Source organism: Lissotriton vulgaris, chromosome 3_1 (assembly GCF_964263255.1).
Source record: "Lissotriton vulgaris chromosome 3_1, aLisVul1.2, whole genome shotgun sequence".
Lineage (NCBI taxonomy): Eukaryota > Metazoa > Chordata > Amphibia > Caudata > Salamandridae > Lissotriton > Lissotriton vulgaris.
In genome coordinates this window covers 1,730,653,382-1,730,671,799 of record NC_141689.1, presented here as the reverse complement: position 1 = coordinate 1,730,671,799, position 18,418 = coordinate 1,730,653,382, and positions in this window count along the sequence as shown.

The following is an 18,418-nucleotide window of genomic DNA, read 5'->3' as shown; positions in this document are numbered from 1 at the left end:
CAAAAATTAAAGGAATGCAAAAACCACAGTTGATGGACAGAATGCAGAACAATGTCATACATTCACCCCAGTACAGAGATCTGGAGCTAAATCCATCGTTTTTTTGCACTCCACACCACCCCAGTTCAGACATGGCCATATGCAAATCAGTCTGACCCTGTGCCTCATGGGAACAGTCCAGCCCGAACTGCCAAGCCATGCCTTCCCTGGACCGGAAACAAGCTTCCGAGGACCGGTTTCTGGCATTCCAGCCGTCTTCAGACCAGCTTGCTTGAATCCAGTGGTGTGGAGTGCATGGGACTCACGTCTGAGCATACCCATCCCACTCGGGGTGACAAATGCAAAAACCACAGTTGATGGACAGAATGCAGAACAATGTCATACGTTCACCCCAGTACAGAGATCTGGGCCTAAATCCATCATTTTTTTGCACTCCACACCACCCCAGTTCAGACATGGCCATATGCAAATCAGTCTGACCCTGTGCCTCATGAGAACAGTTCAGCCCGAACTGCCAAGCCATGCCTTCCCTGGACCGTAAACAAGCTTCCGAGGACCGGTTTCAGGCATTCCAGCCGTCTTCAGCCCGGCTTGCTTGAATCCAGTGGTGTGGAGTGCATGGGACTCACGTCTGGATTTAGGCCCAGATCTCTGTACTGGGGTGAATGTATGACATTGTTCTGCATTCTCTCCATCAACTGTGGTTTTTACAAATTAAAGGAAGCCAGGGCGACCTATAAAACTGCTGTAGCCAATGTAAAATCTAGCGGTGAAAGCGAAAAATGGGGCACACTCAAAATTGCGCTGGATAATCACAATATGAGGTAATTCTGGAATTTGATCAACACAGGCCCATTTGAGGGTAATTTGGCCATATCGTCAAATTTAGGGGAGGAAGTCTGGAGAGCCCATTTTAAATCTCTATACACTGTGACCAACGAGGAAGTTGGGTGGTTGGCAATATCACCTCTCTACCCAGAGCCGACACATCGAGACACACCCCTGCTCTCCCTAAAGGGGATCACAGATGCATTGGGCAAGATGTTACCAGCAAAGGCACCAGGGTTAGACAAGATCCATGGCGACTTTTTTTAGCTCTGAGGCTCTAGTTTGGGCGCCTTACTTGTTTTCCTTGTTCAATGCCATCCTGCAGGGTATAACGCCTCCTTCCACTTGGGCTGGGGCTGAAATATCCCAATATTCAAAGAGGGCTCACCGCTTAATCCTGCCATCTATCGTCCCATTAGCCTCCTAGATGTGAGTCAACATTTTTTTGCATGTGCACTTCCGGGGCGACTTCAGTCTTGGATAGAAGAGAGTAATGTACACATGCCCCACCAAGCTGGGCTTTGGGCTGAGACCTCCACTGTTGGTCAAATCTTCAGATAACAACTCCTCCATTGGAAAACGGGGATATTAGAGAATGGCAGCCTCTCTCTTTCACATTTGTGGATCTTAAATCCGCATTTGATTTAGTCTGAGGGATAAATTGTGGGGTATACTACTGGATATGCGAGCTCCAGAGTATTTTGCTACCAGCTGAGACGCCCACACCAAGATAACTTTGCACAAATAAGGTATGGTAAAAATGGAAAACTCTTGGCTCCCTTCCCAATAGAGAAAAGGGTACGCCAAGGCTGCGTCTTGGCCCTGACTCTCTTCTTTCTCTTCATATTGGCTTAACAGAGTCCTTGCTGGCTGGAAAAGATATTGATGCCACTAGGCTAACGAACCGTAAAATACCTGCCCTAATGTTTGCAGATGACACCCTCTTACTTTCAAAATTTCCTATGGGCATGCAAAGGGTTCTCAATGCATCTAGTGTATTTTGTATAAGCAGGGGCTTGGAGATCAATCTTCCAAAAACTTAGGGGTCCATTAGGATGTCGGGCGGCAGTGAAGAAACATGCATGTTTTTACCCGCGAGCAGCGGTACTCATGTCCGCCATATTAGTATGGCAAAACACAGCCCATTTCTCGTCTACCGCAGCGTGACGTGCACCGCCATCAAATTGCGCTCACCACTATGGCGGTGGAAGCCAATGGAGACTCACCGCCTTGCAGAATGACGTCCGCCTGCTCCACAAAAAAGGATGCCCCAAACAAGCAGACGCACTGCAGTGGAAAAGCGCCCAATCAGAGTCGGCGGAAGATCGACAGCAGAGCGCAAAACCAGAGTCCCGGTCCACACCACCCGTTCACGACCATTATGGATCCAGCTCTACACATATTTCTGGTGCTATACCTGCTACATCACCAGCAACTTGTCAGACACCACGCTGCAGGATCCGGTTGTTGTACATATAACTCCACCTCCCTGTCTCACCAACACGCCGATATTAATAATACAGCGAGTTCGAGCGATAGAGCGAGGGAATAAAGAGGAAACAAAACAAGGAGGGGACGGAAGGGGACAGCAGGGAAGGGATGGCTGTAAGACAAAAACAATAGGCATACAGGTTATTAAGGTACACAGGTAAATCCTACTCTCATGTATTTCTCGCTACGTGGAATAATGAGTTTTTACCTTTCCTGAAGAAGTGCGCTCCACTTCCTCCCTGTTAATCAGATATGTTAAACTGCCACGACATTCCCTATGAAACAAAAACACCAGTTACTCCCAGATACCTACAAGGTCATGTGTTAAATTTCTCTCTATTAATTTAGCACCTACCCCGCCTTGTGTGTGTCTGTGCTCAAAAGTAAACGTGTATCAATCAAGAAGTGTATCCAAAAAATAATAGTCTGTCTATGAAAGACCAATCCTTTCTTTCAGGAATGAACAACTAATATCCTCAAATGGAAACGGTAAGTCGTAGCCTCCCACTACTGACCTCCGCTCTCTAGTCCACAAGCACCAAGTTCACAAAATGTAAAGCTCCAAACACGGCAAGGTGTAGGCTTACCCCACTACCTTCCGCTTTGGCAATTTCCTTGACCGACACTAGTGCCTTTTTTCGTAACGGTAGAGCGCAGGATAGTATTCCCCGCCACACTCCGCTCTCACTTGTTTATTCAGACCGTATCCCACAGCGCATGTATTGCTACGCCGTGTAACAAAACCACTTTGGAAGAAGCTGTCATTCAGTTCCATGCAACACGTTAAACAAACACGCGCTGCAATATAACTCACAGTACGGGTGCCTCTGCTACTATCTCCGTTCGTCCTCGTAGGGTTCCTCTCCTTCCGCAGTTACCAGAGAGAAAACAGATCACTGGAACGCCAGGGCAAACAAAGATGCGCGACCCTCGCGCTACTCGTTAAAGACACGAGTAATCCAAGTCCAAGGCGCGTTTCCTGCTTCACTCGCGCAGGACTCGTTTGTGAAAAAGGGAAACAAAAACTCTCTCTGCCTCATGCAGGGAAAGACCAGCACAGCACACAATAGATGGACCTCAATAGTACTGCTGTTACAAAATCACGAACAGTGTGGGAAGGGCCCACACTGCTTAAATAGTACCACGCCCCCTCTCAAGGAATTCTGGGAGTTGTAGTTCAGTTTATTAGGTAGGCGCTTTTGACCAATCCTGACAGTATGTCCCCGTCCCTAGCGCCTTCTAGGGCCAGGTTTGGCTGGGAACCTCCTGTGGAAGGAACGCACCGCAGCAGGAGCATGCACATCAGAGCTAGGTTCCCAGGAATCATCTTCAGCGGTATACCCCTTCCATGACACTAGATACTTCAGTACTCCCCTGCTCCACTTGGAATCCCTAATACTTTTCACCTCGTATTCCACTCCCCCATCACATATCACCGGCGGAGGGGCCGCTCTACGGGATGTAAGCGCAGGTTTTAGCAACTGAACATGGAATACTGGGTGTATCCTTAAGGATCCTGGCAGTTTCAATTTGTATGTCACGGGATTCACCTGTTTCACAATGGGATAAGGGCCGATGTATCTCGGATGGAACACACTGCGCAACTTAAACTTGATGTTCTTTGTAGACAGCCATACCTTATCACCCACCACATACTGACGACTCTCTATCCTGTGGCGATCCTCCCATTTCTTGTATACCTCCTTTGCTTTATTCAAATGTACCTGCACCCCCTTGTGTACCTTCCTCAACAACATGACCCTTTCCTTAACCGAAGGCTGGTCACTAAGATCATTGGGAATGTCAATCGGCAAGGTATGAGCATCAAACCCAAAATTGGCCTTAAATGGAGACATCTCCGTTGAGCTGTGCCAAGAGTTATTATAGGCCAATTCTGCCATCCACAAAAGATCCACCCAGGATTCGTGAGCCTCTTTAGAGAAGCATCGTAGATATTTCTTTAACGTCTGGTTCAAACGTTCTGTCTGCCCGTCTGTTGGGGGTGGAAGCTGGTAGAGAGGTTTGACTCAATATCAAGGGCTCGACACCACATGCGCCAGAACCTCGCAATAAACTGTGGCCCTCTGTCCGACACGATCACTCTGGGAATACCGTGCAAACGGACCACATTGCTAGCCAACAGTTGGGCAGTTTGGCTGGCATTCGGAAGAGTTTTACACGGGATAAAGTGTCCCATTTTGGTGAGGCTGTCTACGACCACCAATACTGCTGAAAATCCCTTATCCTCAGGAAGACCAGACACAAAATCCAGGCTGATATGCTGCCATGGTTGATGTGGGGTAGGCATTGGAATCAGTTTCCCCGCTTTCTTAGAGTTTGTACCCTTGGCTCGAGCACAAACATCACAGCTGGCCACCCACCCTGAAACATCCTTAATCAGAGAAGCCCACCAAAAATGTCTTTGGATGGTATCAAGAGTTTTCCGAATACCAGGGTGTCCCACCAATCCACTCTCATGACACCAGCCAAAAGCCTTCCTCTGTAGAGGTATCGAGGGCAAGAACAACCTATCCTGGAAGAAGGGCAACCCGTTTCTCACTTTTCTATTCACCATGCCATGAGCCCATGACCCCCAACCACCCGGATATTGATGACTTCTCACGTCATCCAAAAAGGTCTCTGCTCTCACCACACACACCACTTTCCCTATAGGAATGATAGCCTGTTTCTCTTCCACGCATTCCACTGGCATGGATTGCCTAGATAAGGCATCCGCCTTTCTATTCTCAGACCCCGGGCGAAAAGTGACTACAAAATTGTATTCTGCAAAAAAGAGTGTCCATCTCATCTGCCTCTGTGTTAAATGTCTGGCAGATGACATGAATTGCAGATTCTTATGGTCGGTGTAGACCGTGATGGTATGACGGGCCCCCCAGAGATATTGCCTCCATTCCTGAAATGCTCTCTTAATAGATAGCAACTCTTCTTCCGCTATCGTATAATTGAGTTCAGCCGAACTCAATTTCTTTGACAGGAAGGCCACTGGGTGCAGCTGCCCCGTACCTACATCCCTCTGAGATAACACCGCCCCGATAGCTTCATCCGACGCGTCAGCCTCTACCACAAAAGGATGTTCCAAATTGGGATGAGACAACACAGGGGCAGTAATGAAGGATGACTTAAGAGTTTGGAAAGCTTCCCCTGCTTCCGGTGTCCACTCAAAAGGCACTCCTTTTCTCAAGAGTTTGGTAATGGGCACAGCCAGCAACGAGAAATGCAGGATAAAGCGCCGATAGTAATTCGCGAAGCCCAGAAAACTCTGGACCTCTCTCACATTCTTCGGTGCTGGCCAGTCCCTCACTGCTTCTACCTTGCGCTCCGACATTTGCAACCCCACTGGACTGATCATCACCCCCAAGAATTCCACACTGTATACACCAAACTCGCATTTACTGAGTTTCACGAAGAGACTGTGTTCTCTCAACTTAGTCAGTACCTTGCATACCTGCTCCACATGACTACTCTCGTCCATAGAATACACCAAGATGTCATCGATGTATACTACCACGAATAAGTCTATAAATTCTTTCAAAACATCATTGATTAGAAACTGAAACGCCGCAGGGGCATTACATAGCCCGAAGGGCATGACTAGATATTCATATAGTCCATACCGCATCTTGAATGCCGTCTTCCACTCATCCCCCTCCCGGATCCTGACCAAGTGATAGGCACCTCGCAAGTCCAAGCGAGTATAAATCACAGCCTCCCTCACTTGATCAATCAACACCGTAATGAGGGGGAGAGGGTACCGGTTACGAATGGTGTTTTTATTCAAAACGCGGTAGTCCACGCATGCCCTCAAATCACCATTCGCTTTTGCAATGAAAAAAAGAGGAGAGGCGGCTGGGGAACGTGAAGGTCTTATAAATCCTATGCTCTCGTAGTGATCAATGTATTCTTTTAGATGCGCCGTTTCCGGAACAGACAAAGCATACACGCGACACGTAGGAATCACTGCCCCATCAACCAGATCAATTCTACAGTCGTAGGGTCTATGTGGCGGTAATTCCTCTGCTCTGCTTTCGCTAAAGACATCCTGGAATTCTTCATATTGTTTCGGGAGTGTCACCTCCTTCTCAGCAGCAGTAGCCACCATAAACTGCAAGGCTAACACTGCTACAGGGGAATTCACATAAGGCACTAAATGTTCCTTGCAGAACCCTGAAGAGAAATGCACAGTGCGTGATTTCCAATCAATGGAGGGATTGTGGAAGGTAAACCAGGGCATCCCCAGAATTATCTCATACTGTGGGGCATCTATTATATTCAGCTCCACCCTTTCCACATGCCGTCCTTCTGACACCTCAATAGACAATTCCACTTCAGCTGTCTTTTCAGTTATTAAACCGGATTTAATGGGCTGCCCATCAACGGCCAAAACCTCCTCGGGGTTTCCTCTAGGTATTCTAGGGATCATCAAGCGAGCCACCAACCCATTGTCTATGAAGTTACCGGTAGCCCCTGAATCCAACATGACCATTACTTGATGGGATTTTTTCTCGCACTCCAAGGTCATGAATAGCACCAGATGGGATTCTGTTTCCCCTATCCCCGAGGAAGATAGTGAGGTCAGTTTCCAATCGGGGATCTCCTCCTTTTTTGGCGATACTACCAATCCTTCGTCACTCTCTCTGGCCGTATTGGAAACCGCCACCCTTTGATTTTTGTTCCAGGCGTTCGGGGTCTTGGGCTTGGAAGGGCATTCCCTTACATAATGACCTTTCTTCCCACAATACATACAAAGGCCTTGTACCCTTCGGCTTTCTCTTTCTGATTTGGACAAAGAGGGTCGGATAGCTCCTATCTCCATTGGTTCTGCACCTGCTTCTGCTGAACCCAAAGCTCGGGAAGGAAAACTCACATTACGAGCATAACCCCTATCCCACTTTCACCGATCCCCACTCCGCTCAGTCAGCCTACCATCCAACCTCAATACCAGATTCACCATGTCAACATAAGTAGTGGGTTGAGGATCTATGTGTGCCACAGCGTCCTTCAATTCATCCCTTAGTCCCTGATAAAACAGGGACATTCTTTTGCCCTCTGGCCATTCAGTTTCTGCAATTAAACGATTGAACGTGGTTAGGTACGTAATCAGATCACTCCTACCCTGACGTAGGGACAATAACTCTTTGTCTGCGCTGAAATTAGTGGCCCTCCTGTCAAAGACTTTTTCAAATTCGTCCCTAAAAGCGGTCGAATTTGACAACATGGCATCGTCTCCTTTTACCAGAGGGACTGCCCAATTGGCTGCGTCCCCCACCAAGTACGATATAGCAAACTCTACCCTGGAATGGTTTGTAGGGAAGGAGGCTGGTTTACAGGAAAAATGTAGCATGACTTGAGTCATGAATGCTTGAGTTTTGCGTGGATCCCCCCCATACCGTTCTGGGGTGGCCAAAGGAATAAGGGGGGGAACAGTAACTTGAATCTGGGAAGGGCCGGTAGAGAAAGGATTCTTAGATAGTTGTTCAACCCTATCCTTAACAAGTACAGCCTCCGCCTTGGACGCTGCCAATTCTTGTTGGACCAAAACCAGAGCCCTCAACACATCATCCAAGGTGGCCATATGCACCCCAACCGGACCAGGCAGAATGCAATTCGTGGGTTCGTGATTCTGTCAGACACCATGCTGCAGGATCCGGTTGTTGTACATATAACTCCACCTCCCTGTCTCACCAACACGCTGATATTAATAATACAGCGAGTTCGAGCGATAGAGCGAGGGAATAAAGAGGAAACAAAACAAGGAGGGGACGGAAGGGGACAGCAGGGAAGGGATGGCTGTAAGACAAAAACAATAGGCATACAGGTTATTAAGGTACACAGGTAAATCCTACTCTCATGTATTTCTCGCTACGTGGAATAATGAGTTTTCACCTTTCCTGAAGAAGTGCGCTCCACTTCCTCCCTGTTAATCAGATATGTTAAACTGCCACGACATTCCCTACGAAACAAAAACACCAGTTACTCCCAGATACCTACAAGGTCATGTGTTAAATTTCTCTCTATTAATTTAGCACCTACCCCGCCTTGTGTGTGTCTGTGCTCAAAAGTAAACGTGTATCAATCAAGAAGTGTATCCAAAAAATAATAGTCTGTCAATGAAAGACCAATCCTTTCTTTCAGGAATGAACAACTAATATCCTCAAATGGAAACGGTAAGTCGTAGCCTCCCACTACTGACCTCCGCTCTCTAGTCCACAAGCACCAAGTTCACAAAATGTAAAGCTCCAAACACGGCAAGGTGTAGGCTTACCCCACTACCTTCCGCTTTGGCAATTTCCTTGACCGACACTAGTGCCTTTTTTCGTAACGGTAGAGCGCAGGATAGTATTCCCCGCCACACTCCGCTCTCACTTGTTTATTCAGACCGTATCCCACAGCGCATGTATTGCTACGCCGTGTAACAAAACCACTTTGGAAGAAGCTGTCATTCAGTTCCATGCAACGCGTTAAACAAACACGCGCTGCAATATAACTCACAGTACGGGTGCCTCTGCTACTATCTCCGTTCGTCCTCGTAGGGTTCCTCTCCTTCCGCAGTTACCAGAGAGAAAACAGATCACTGGAACGCCAGGGCAAACAAAGATGCGCGACCCTCGCGCTACTCGTTAAAGACACGAGTAATCCAAGTCCAAGGCGCGTTTCCTGCTTCACTCGCGCAGGACTCGTTTGTGAAAAAGGGAAACAAAAACTCTCTCTGCCTCATGCAGGGAAAGACCAGCACAGCACACAATAGATGGACCTCAATAGTACTGCTGTTACAAAATCACGAACAGTGTAGGAAGGGCCCACACTGCTTAAATAGTACCACGCCCCCTCTCAAGGAATTCTGGGAGTTGTAGTTCAGTTATTAGGTAGGCGCTTTTGACCAATCCTTACACAACTCATGGACCGCCGCGGCCGCTGCCGCTGGTACGCAATAACACAAACACAATACACAACACATGGTCTGACTCAAGGTCCAAATACACATTGGACACCCTGCTGGGGACAGGAACACATCCAGAAGGGCACCCACACATGACCCACCTGCCACCAAGTCACCCCTACGCATCCTGGAAACACATATTCTGCGATCATGCAGCAATGTCCGGATCACGTCACAACAGCGGTGAACACAAGGGAATACATGCGTCCAATGCAGAAGGCAGGACCAGGGCCAGGCATGGCCAGGGCACCAACACCACAGGGCCACACCTACTACAACCACACATAAGCACACCTCATGAAGGCACATGCCATGTGCCCCTCCTGTGCACCCCCATGCACTACAACAAGACAGGTCAAAACCACACCCTGCACCACACAACAAACAACCAGGGAGACAGCCACTGCAAGAGTGGCTGCACAGGTACACAACAAACATCACAGTACACAGGCCTGGGAAACACACACACCACCACAACAACACCACACTCAGGAAAATGAACATGATTACAAACACCAAATGAACACATACAAGGAGCAAACATCAAAATGGACACACAGTCTGCATAGCCACACATACATACCACAGACTGACCCACAGAAACATACACACCCCACATGCCAACAGCAATGAAACACAACAAATAGGAAAACCAAAGTGGGCCACACACAAATGGAAGGCCATGGAGACACAAAACACACATGTGTACATCACATGCAAGACAAGGAACAGAAAACAACACACTCAGACCATCAAAGCACACATGGCCTGACAGTCAGTGAAGTCAAACCACAGACTGAATTAATCAAAAGGGAATGGACACTAGTGTCTACTAAACCTTCGGTTAGTCTTTGAAAACCCTCATAGACAGCCTGATTTAGTCAATGCGGTGTATCTTTTATCCGCCCCGTCAGGCGTCATGGCATATTCATAGGGTAGTCAAATAACGTGCGGTATGCCTGCCTCACCCGAGGCTACCTCTGGTCCAGGTAGAAGTGTCCAGAAATAATAGGAAAGGGAAAAATATAAAAACAGTGTGTCACCAAAAAAGAATTTTTAAAGAAAAGGTTGGCACTGTTGTTAAAAAATTCGATATATATGTAATCGGGCAACTAGATTACCATATATCTATATATATATGGATGCGTCAACATGTTTCAGCTCTATGAGCCCCTGGTCAGCACAGGGACTGAAATCTGGTCCTCGTGGCAAAGACCACTCCTAGCGACTCTTCACTCCTGTAGAAGCCTCTAAGAACGCCTATTAAGGTGACTGTATAAGAAATTCCATAATAGCTATAGGAACCTACACAAGTTGTGTAAGTACCTTCTGTGTATGTATTTTTGTCTTTTTGTCCTGACGAAAGCTCTACAGACCCGGCTGGGCTCATAGAGCTGAAACATGTTGACGCATCCATATATATATAGATATATGTTAATCTAGTTGCCCGATTACATATATATCGAATTTTTTAACAACAGTGCCACAGTCACCATTGACATCGAATCCCTGTACACTTGCATTCCCCAGGACGCGGCGCTGGTGGCAGCGGCCCGCGCCCTGGGTGACCAGGAATGGTTCTATGACACTACACAGACATTCGTGCTGCAGTGTATAGAGTTAGCCCTTACCAAGAACTATTTCTGCTACAAAGATCAGCTCTATCTTCAGGTGTCTGGCACCTCGATGGGGGCTACTATGGCACCCAGCATAGCTTGTATCTATGTGGGACAATTCGAGGAGCACGTCATCTATCATAACAACAACCCCTTCCAGAGCCAGATCCAGAATACAGTATGGACACCATTAACACCTGTGTACATCAAAAACCCACAGACAGGAATTCCTTGCTCTCGTACGATTCCTTTCACCCAAGAGCTTTGAGGGACAACTTGCCTGTAGGGCAGTTCCTGAGGTATAGACGTAACTGTTCTAACACCAGCACCTTCTTGGAACAATCTGAAGTATTGACCTCTAAGTTGACCAATAGGAACTACCCTATGAAGGTAGTAAAACAAGCCAAAAAGAGAGCTCTCAACACCCCCAGGAGTGCTCTTCTAGAAAAGGCTACCAAGAAAAGGGACGACTGTATACCTGTGGTCATGACGTTTGACCCTATGGCCACCAAAATTCGCCAGTCCATCCGGAAGCATTGGTCTATCCTGTCTAACAGCGAGTTCCGTATGCCACCCCTGAGATTTGCATTTAAGAGGGCGACCAATTTGAAGGATAAACTGGTACACTCAAGGGCCCCCCAGGCACCAACTGATCAAAATTCTACTGTACCCAAAGGCCACTTTCCGTGTGGGACATGCTCTGTATGTCCACTCACCAAGAAAAGCAAAAGTGTGAGTCTCACATCAGGGAAGGAGTGGTTTCAAAATCAGTTTAGTAACTGTAATTCCACACAAGTGGTATACAGGTTAACGTGCCAGTGTGGATTGCAGTATATAGGTCTGACTTCACGCAAGATCAAAGTGCGCATACAGGAACATCTTAGCACAATAAGAGCAGGTAAATTAACAACAAAGCTTGTTCAGCACTGTTCTACTGAAAAACACACCTTTCAGTGGACAGTGCTTGAGAAGATCACAGGCTCTCCCCAGAACATTGATGAGATCTTGTTGGCTAAAGAATCGCGCTGGATCTATAATGAGAAAACTGATAGGGTTGGGCTCAACGAAATCATTGAATGGAACAGGATTAAACTGTGAACCTGGGTCTTATGTTGCTCCACACTGGGACCCCCTCCATGCTTTCGGGACATGCCTCCTGGCCAAACTTGGGCTCACTATCTCCCAGTCTAATCAAGGAGTGGTTCCATGTACATTTGCCCTCCCTGTGCCCATAACCTAGACTCTCCATATTGGATGGCCCTTGAGGGTTATTTCCTATCCAGCACAACTCTCCCTGACTTTGTGTTACTCTGGAGTGACTTTGGATCTCATTACACTACTTTCAATATGCTCAAGGGGGTGAATTGCATACAATATGATCTATTGTGACATGTCTATATCCAGCATATAATTCACTGGCTGAATGACTATTTGAAGTAACCAGTGTGTCCTTTTTCACTTTTTACAGATGGGGGTGAAGTTCTGATATTTAGGAGCATTATGCCCCTGCCCTCCTAGTTTTAATACCTAATACATCTGCCAGGGCAGCGTTGCAGTGTTGATGTAATCAGTTTGTCCTTTTTTCACTTTTTACACATGGGGGTGAAGTTCTGACATTCAGGAGTATTATGTCCCTACCCTCCTAGTTTTAATACCCAGTACATTTACCAGGGCAGTGTTGCAGTGGTATAGCATCTTTTCCCCTAGATAGGGCTGTATCAGTGTATACCGCTATAGTGATTCAAGCCCATTGACTAGGCTAAGATGGCCGCCACGCATGGAGTCGCGATCACGTGATGTGACGCGAGGGGCGTGGTCGCACCGGCGCTGCGTTCTTCAGTGTTCCTGGTGTGGGCGTCCGACACGGCTGAGGAAACGCGTCTTCCCAGATCGTCACAGTGAGACGGATTTTGAATCAAGCGCCAGGGAAGTATGCTTTCGATTTTCGCTCCTTGGGCTAAATGTTATATGCTCGAGCCCGCCGGCCCCGCGTAGCCTCATATGCTCAGATGGAAGTTAGTCACGATCGTGACTGTTAAGTCCTAGTTCGCTCTGGCTGCATTATTGTTGACGTGGGGGCCGCTGAGGTGGGTGCGCTGCATTGTGGTATTTACAACTGGCACCCTAGTGAAGGAACTCCACTAGGTAGAACAACCCTTGTCAGCAGTGTGTAATAGCAGCGTTAAGCGTGTATGTCACTTGTTGCTCATTCCCGAGTATAGGTGTAATATCCATCAGGTGCTACATGTCATAACAGCACAAGGAAAACTACAACTTTATATTTGTTTCTCCCAATTTGCAGATATAATATTTTTATTACAAATCAAGGGGCACACTCACGGTTGGAGTTTCTAGGGTCCCAGTTTGATACCGGAGTGGCTGGTATGCAAAGCTTTGCTGCTCCTGGGTAAATATTCCTCACACTACCTCTTGGTACATACCTTCATAGTACACCTCTGGCCAGCCTGAGTCTACATGTTTTTAACTGCGTACCTGTTCTCCATTGACAGCACGTTACAGAACTGAGTGTCCAAAAAGAGTGAAGTGGCAGCACTTGAGTGCAGCCCTGATGAAACTGCTCTACGCTATACAGCAGTGAAACATGTCGGCACTGTAGGTAATGGTATGTATGACTAGCTACCAGCCTTTTTAATACTCAAGAGCACGCAATCACCACCCTACGAATAAAAGTGGATAAGGGATTGGTGTGTTGTGTGTGGTTTTAGGCACTCTATTATTATGTTTGTGTGTGTTTGTCACTAGCAGAATTTTCTGTACTTCACTGTAGCACTTTATACGTTGTTTGTTTTGGACACGTCTTCTTTTCTATCACCTTTATTTTCCCGAGGAGCGAGTGACCACCGATGATGAGACAGGGGCCTGTCTGGAAATTGCATACCAGTTACCCCGCTTGGTGGTGTTTCCGTGAGGGGTCACTTGCTTCTCGCACATTTTTCCTCTATTTAGAGTAAGGTCCAATGTGTGGTGTGGACTGTTGTGAACAACCAAGATTGGGGTCACTCTGAGAGCTTTGCTCTGTTGGGTTGTCTTGGAGAACAGATATTTTAAACAAGGCAGAGCACAGTGCATTATCTCATTATAATGTGGATAAGAGAGTAGTGGGGAGTGGGATGTATTGGACCCCCCTTATGTCACTGATAGATTTACTCGCCATTTGGATTGGGTCTCATTGTATATTATTACCACCTGTGTGAGAGACAGGTGTTTGAGGTTGACTAACACTCAGACTTGGCTGTCAGGCGGACTGGGAGCTGGCTGTGTGTCGGAGACAGTTGGAGCACTTGACCGGGGAGAGAGCGGCCCAGCTGAGGTAGAGCTACCAGTGGCTTGGCAAGCCGGAGGGCTGCTTGGACCAGGTGGTGTAGTAGCATGTGGAGGTTGGAGTCATGCTGACCTGGTACATAGTGTGGCTGGGAGACTGTGGAGGGGTGCCTTTACAATTCTTGGGAAGTCTAAACGGCCTCACTGTATTGGTAGGAGTGGGAGGTGGGGCAGACACAACAGGCACACTCTCCAACAAAGCTGCATCAAATGCAGACTCTGGCACTCCCTCCGGGGACATGCTGGATCCAGCAGAACACTTCGCATGGCTTCGCCTTTGCCCGTCCATCCCCTGTATACCCCCACAGTGCCCTCCTTCCCCTGCTTTACTGGGCTTGGAATGGGAGTCGGGGTGGTGGGTGAAGCTGCCTTGGAACCCTTCTGAGGTGTACCCTTGCCATGCACCAACTCCTCAGTGGGCTCAGAAACTGTATGCCTCTCCTTGCAAGATGCTTTAGGGACAGGAGAGTCCTTTGCTGGGAATGTGAGCCTGAGGTCTGCATCTTTGCTTGTTGGGATTTGGTGTTGCCTGACGGGGTTTTGTCTTTGCACTGTGGGGTGGTTTGGTCTTCTCTGGTGATGGTGTCTGTGGGCTGGACCGCTTGGGTTGTTGCTGCTGTGTGTTTTGCGGGCTGTATCATGATTTTGAGGTCTGTGGACAGTGGTCATTATCGTCAGTCGTGGCCACTGCCAGGGGGGTGGACAAAGGCCCTGGAGCTAGACTGGGAGTATGTGCCTGTTGAAGGGCAGACATCACTGTGGAGGACAAAGCCTGGACAGTCCGGTGCAGCCCACCCACGTCTGACTGTATGCCCTCCATGTAAGCAATGACCTGGACCAATTTTTTGTCATGGTCAATGAAGGCATTGAGGAGAGCTGTCTGGCCTACACACAGCTGACGCAAAAGCTCCACAGGCTCCGCACTGATGGCAGCAGGGGGGACGGGGGCAGCAGTGCCAGGTGTGAAGGTAACCTGTCCCTTCTTACTGACCCGAACACGGGCATCACCAGAGGAAGTGGATGGGAGAATGGGCACTGGCCACTGTGTGGTTGAAGCTGATGCAGAGTCCCCATTCCCTGTGCCCGCCAACATGGATGCATCTCCGCTGGCATCAGATGATGTAGTACTTTGGGTCTCAGGCTGGGATTCCTCCTGAAGACTATGGTCCCCCTCTGAGGCGCTGGTGACATCTGTGTCACTGGGCTCCTGTGCAGCTGTTGTGCTAGTTTAACCCCCACTGGTGTCCGTCTCCTGTCCCTCCATGACCACAGGAGACTCTGCATGAGAGAGAGATGTAGGGTTAGGGCATTTGCAGCAACAGAACAAACCTATGCAAGCAATGCATTGCAAAAGATGACCAAATCTACATGTTGCACACCACCCTCTGCAATCACATCGCAGCAACTCATGATATAGACTATATAGACTATATAGACTACACACAGCACAACACCCTGCTTGTGGCTCCATTCAACCAGACACACAACTAGCTCTGTGTACACTTAGGGGCATGATGGGGGCACACCACTTGTTGCCACTGACAAATCTGGATGGAACAGGAAGGGACAACACAGACACAGACTACAACATGACAGACCACAATGGCGATGAGCCAATGCCGCCCACAATGTTGTACTTTGGGGCCAAAAGTCTGTTGCACATTGTTGTCAGATGTCTAGGCCTCCGCAATTCTGGTGCACGCAATGGACGCATTGATGACGTCACACTCAGATTGGAAACACTGTCTGTTCACTCCCAATGTGATTCCTCAGACTACCCCAATGCAGAAGAAACCTGAAGAGCACAACTCAGACTGCAATCGACTTGCACAACATGGAAATGACCTTTGTACAGGTAGGGCAAATGCATGACACTGGCACCAAGCCCAGCACCCACTTACATGCCACTGCATCACCCCACCAAGACCACATAGGCCAGCACTGGAACAGGCTCTGTACACATGCAGCCACTTCCAGCCAAAGTCACCCTCCCGAAATACTCACCCCTGGCTTGCTGCTGATGCGCCTTGAAATGTGCATCCAGCTCATGCTGAGTCACCGTCAAGATGCGGCCCATTATTGGTGTCACGCTGCCCCGCGCCAAACGCCCAGTACGAGGAAGCAGCCCCTAGGTCATCTCGGCCACGTTGGCTGCAATGGCCCGCCACACGGCCTTATGCCGGTATACCTGAGCTTCAGGCAAGGGAGACAAGAGGGGGAATGATCAGTGATACAGTGTAATGTTCCAACATCTATCAATATAGCAGCAAGATACAAACTCATAACAAATTCAAAGACATGTCCATCAGAGACTAGGGTATATCTCACATGGGACATCTGCATGGGTTAAGCTGATGTGAATGCATGCAGTTGTGAGGAGTAACCCAGTCCCTGCACATCTTACACACATGCAAGATGCCAGCACTGAAACCCCTATGTGGCCTGCCCACATCGCCAGTCCATTGTTGGGTTCAGCAACACATGTGTGTGTGTCGTATACTTGTAAAGCGCACAGCTGCCCCAGCAAAGGGGCGTCCCGGCGCTGTATACCGCTGGGGAACCCATCCTGGCTTTCCCTGTGAGATAGTCCCTCCTGGGCATCTCCAAGGTGAAGACAAGCATCCCCGGCACTGAAGGGGCCGTTAGTAGAGATTAAGCAAGCTATTGCCCAGAGTTGCTGAGTGGGACCCATGGTTGGAGTAGGCACCGAGGCAAGAATTATCAAGTCCGCTGACCATGGCCCAAGACCCTGCCACGTCGGGAATCGAACCCTGGTCCCGGGCCGACCTCTGCTTCTGGGGTGCCGCCTCTAACCAGTGAGCCACATCACTCCACTCCACATCACATATCAATCTGTGTGTGAGAGTGGACTCAATGTGTGCAGATGTATGTCATTACAAACCATACTTTTACAACACATGCCATTACAACAAAGCTTTTACAACGCAACATCCATTACAACGCATTCCATTACAACGCATGCCATTACAACGCATTTCACAAAACTACCATTACAACACATACCATTACAAAGCATAACATTACATAGCATGTTTGGTAAGTATTGGATAGTGTAGGGGTAACATTTACTATTCTAACTCCAGCGGGTGCAACAGTAGTGTAAGTGTTGGATAGTGTAAGGGTACTATGCGTTGTAATGGTATGCGTTGTGATGGTATGCGTATTAATGACTGCGTTGTAATGACATGCGTTGTAGTGGTATGCGTTGTAGTGTCATGCGTTGTAATGGTTGCGTTGTAATGGCATGCGTTGTAATGGATGTTGCGTTGGAAATATTTCGTTGTAATGGTAGTGCGTTGTAAAAGTTGCGTTTATAAGGTTGTTTCCCATCTGAGCAAGACTGGGCAACTCTCAATGTCCCTGCCCTGTGAATCGATAACTGTGTAATGGGTGTCGAATTGAGGGACATAGATTCACAAACAGAAATTCCTCAACACAAAGCCGGTCATGTGTAATCTACAGGGCTGAGATGGCGCATAGCTAGAGTGCAATGAGTAAATATTTAGGAAATACACTGTAAGTGAAGTGATGTGTCCTTGGGTTTGTGGGCGGGCACTGTGTTGCCAAATTGGCTCATACTGAGATGGAAAACAGGGCCACACACTGCCATTCAGCCAAGCAATCACTGTCCTGACTCCTGCATGAACAACCTACTGCGTCACTGTATGGCTGATAACACAACACAGTTCACTCCTACCTACAACTGGGATACACACCTTCACCCTGGAGACAGCATGTTTGGCAGTGCATGACACAACCCCACACCCTCAGGCACATATTGCATCAGTCCAACTACATGTGTGCCCCCCCTGCCCAACACCTCCGCTTTTGAGGACTTACGACGATATTTGGGGCATGATACAGCCTTGAGTACTGTGTGAGCACCCCATCCACCAGGACCTCCAGCTCCTCGCTTGTGAATGGACTGGCACAGATCTTCTCTGTCCTTGCCATCACTGTGGACATGGAACAACTGCGATGGAATTGGGTAGTGAGGGGTCACAGGCAGCAGTCCCTGGAGTCAGCAGCAGAAGAGGGGTACTGGGCAGCAGTCCTTGGAGGCAGCAGCAGAAGCGGGGTCTCAGGCAACAGTCCCTGGAGGCAGAAGCAGAAGAGGGGTCTCAGACAGCAATCCCTGGAGGCAGAAGCAGAAGAGTGGTCT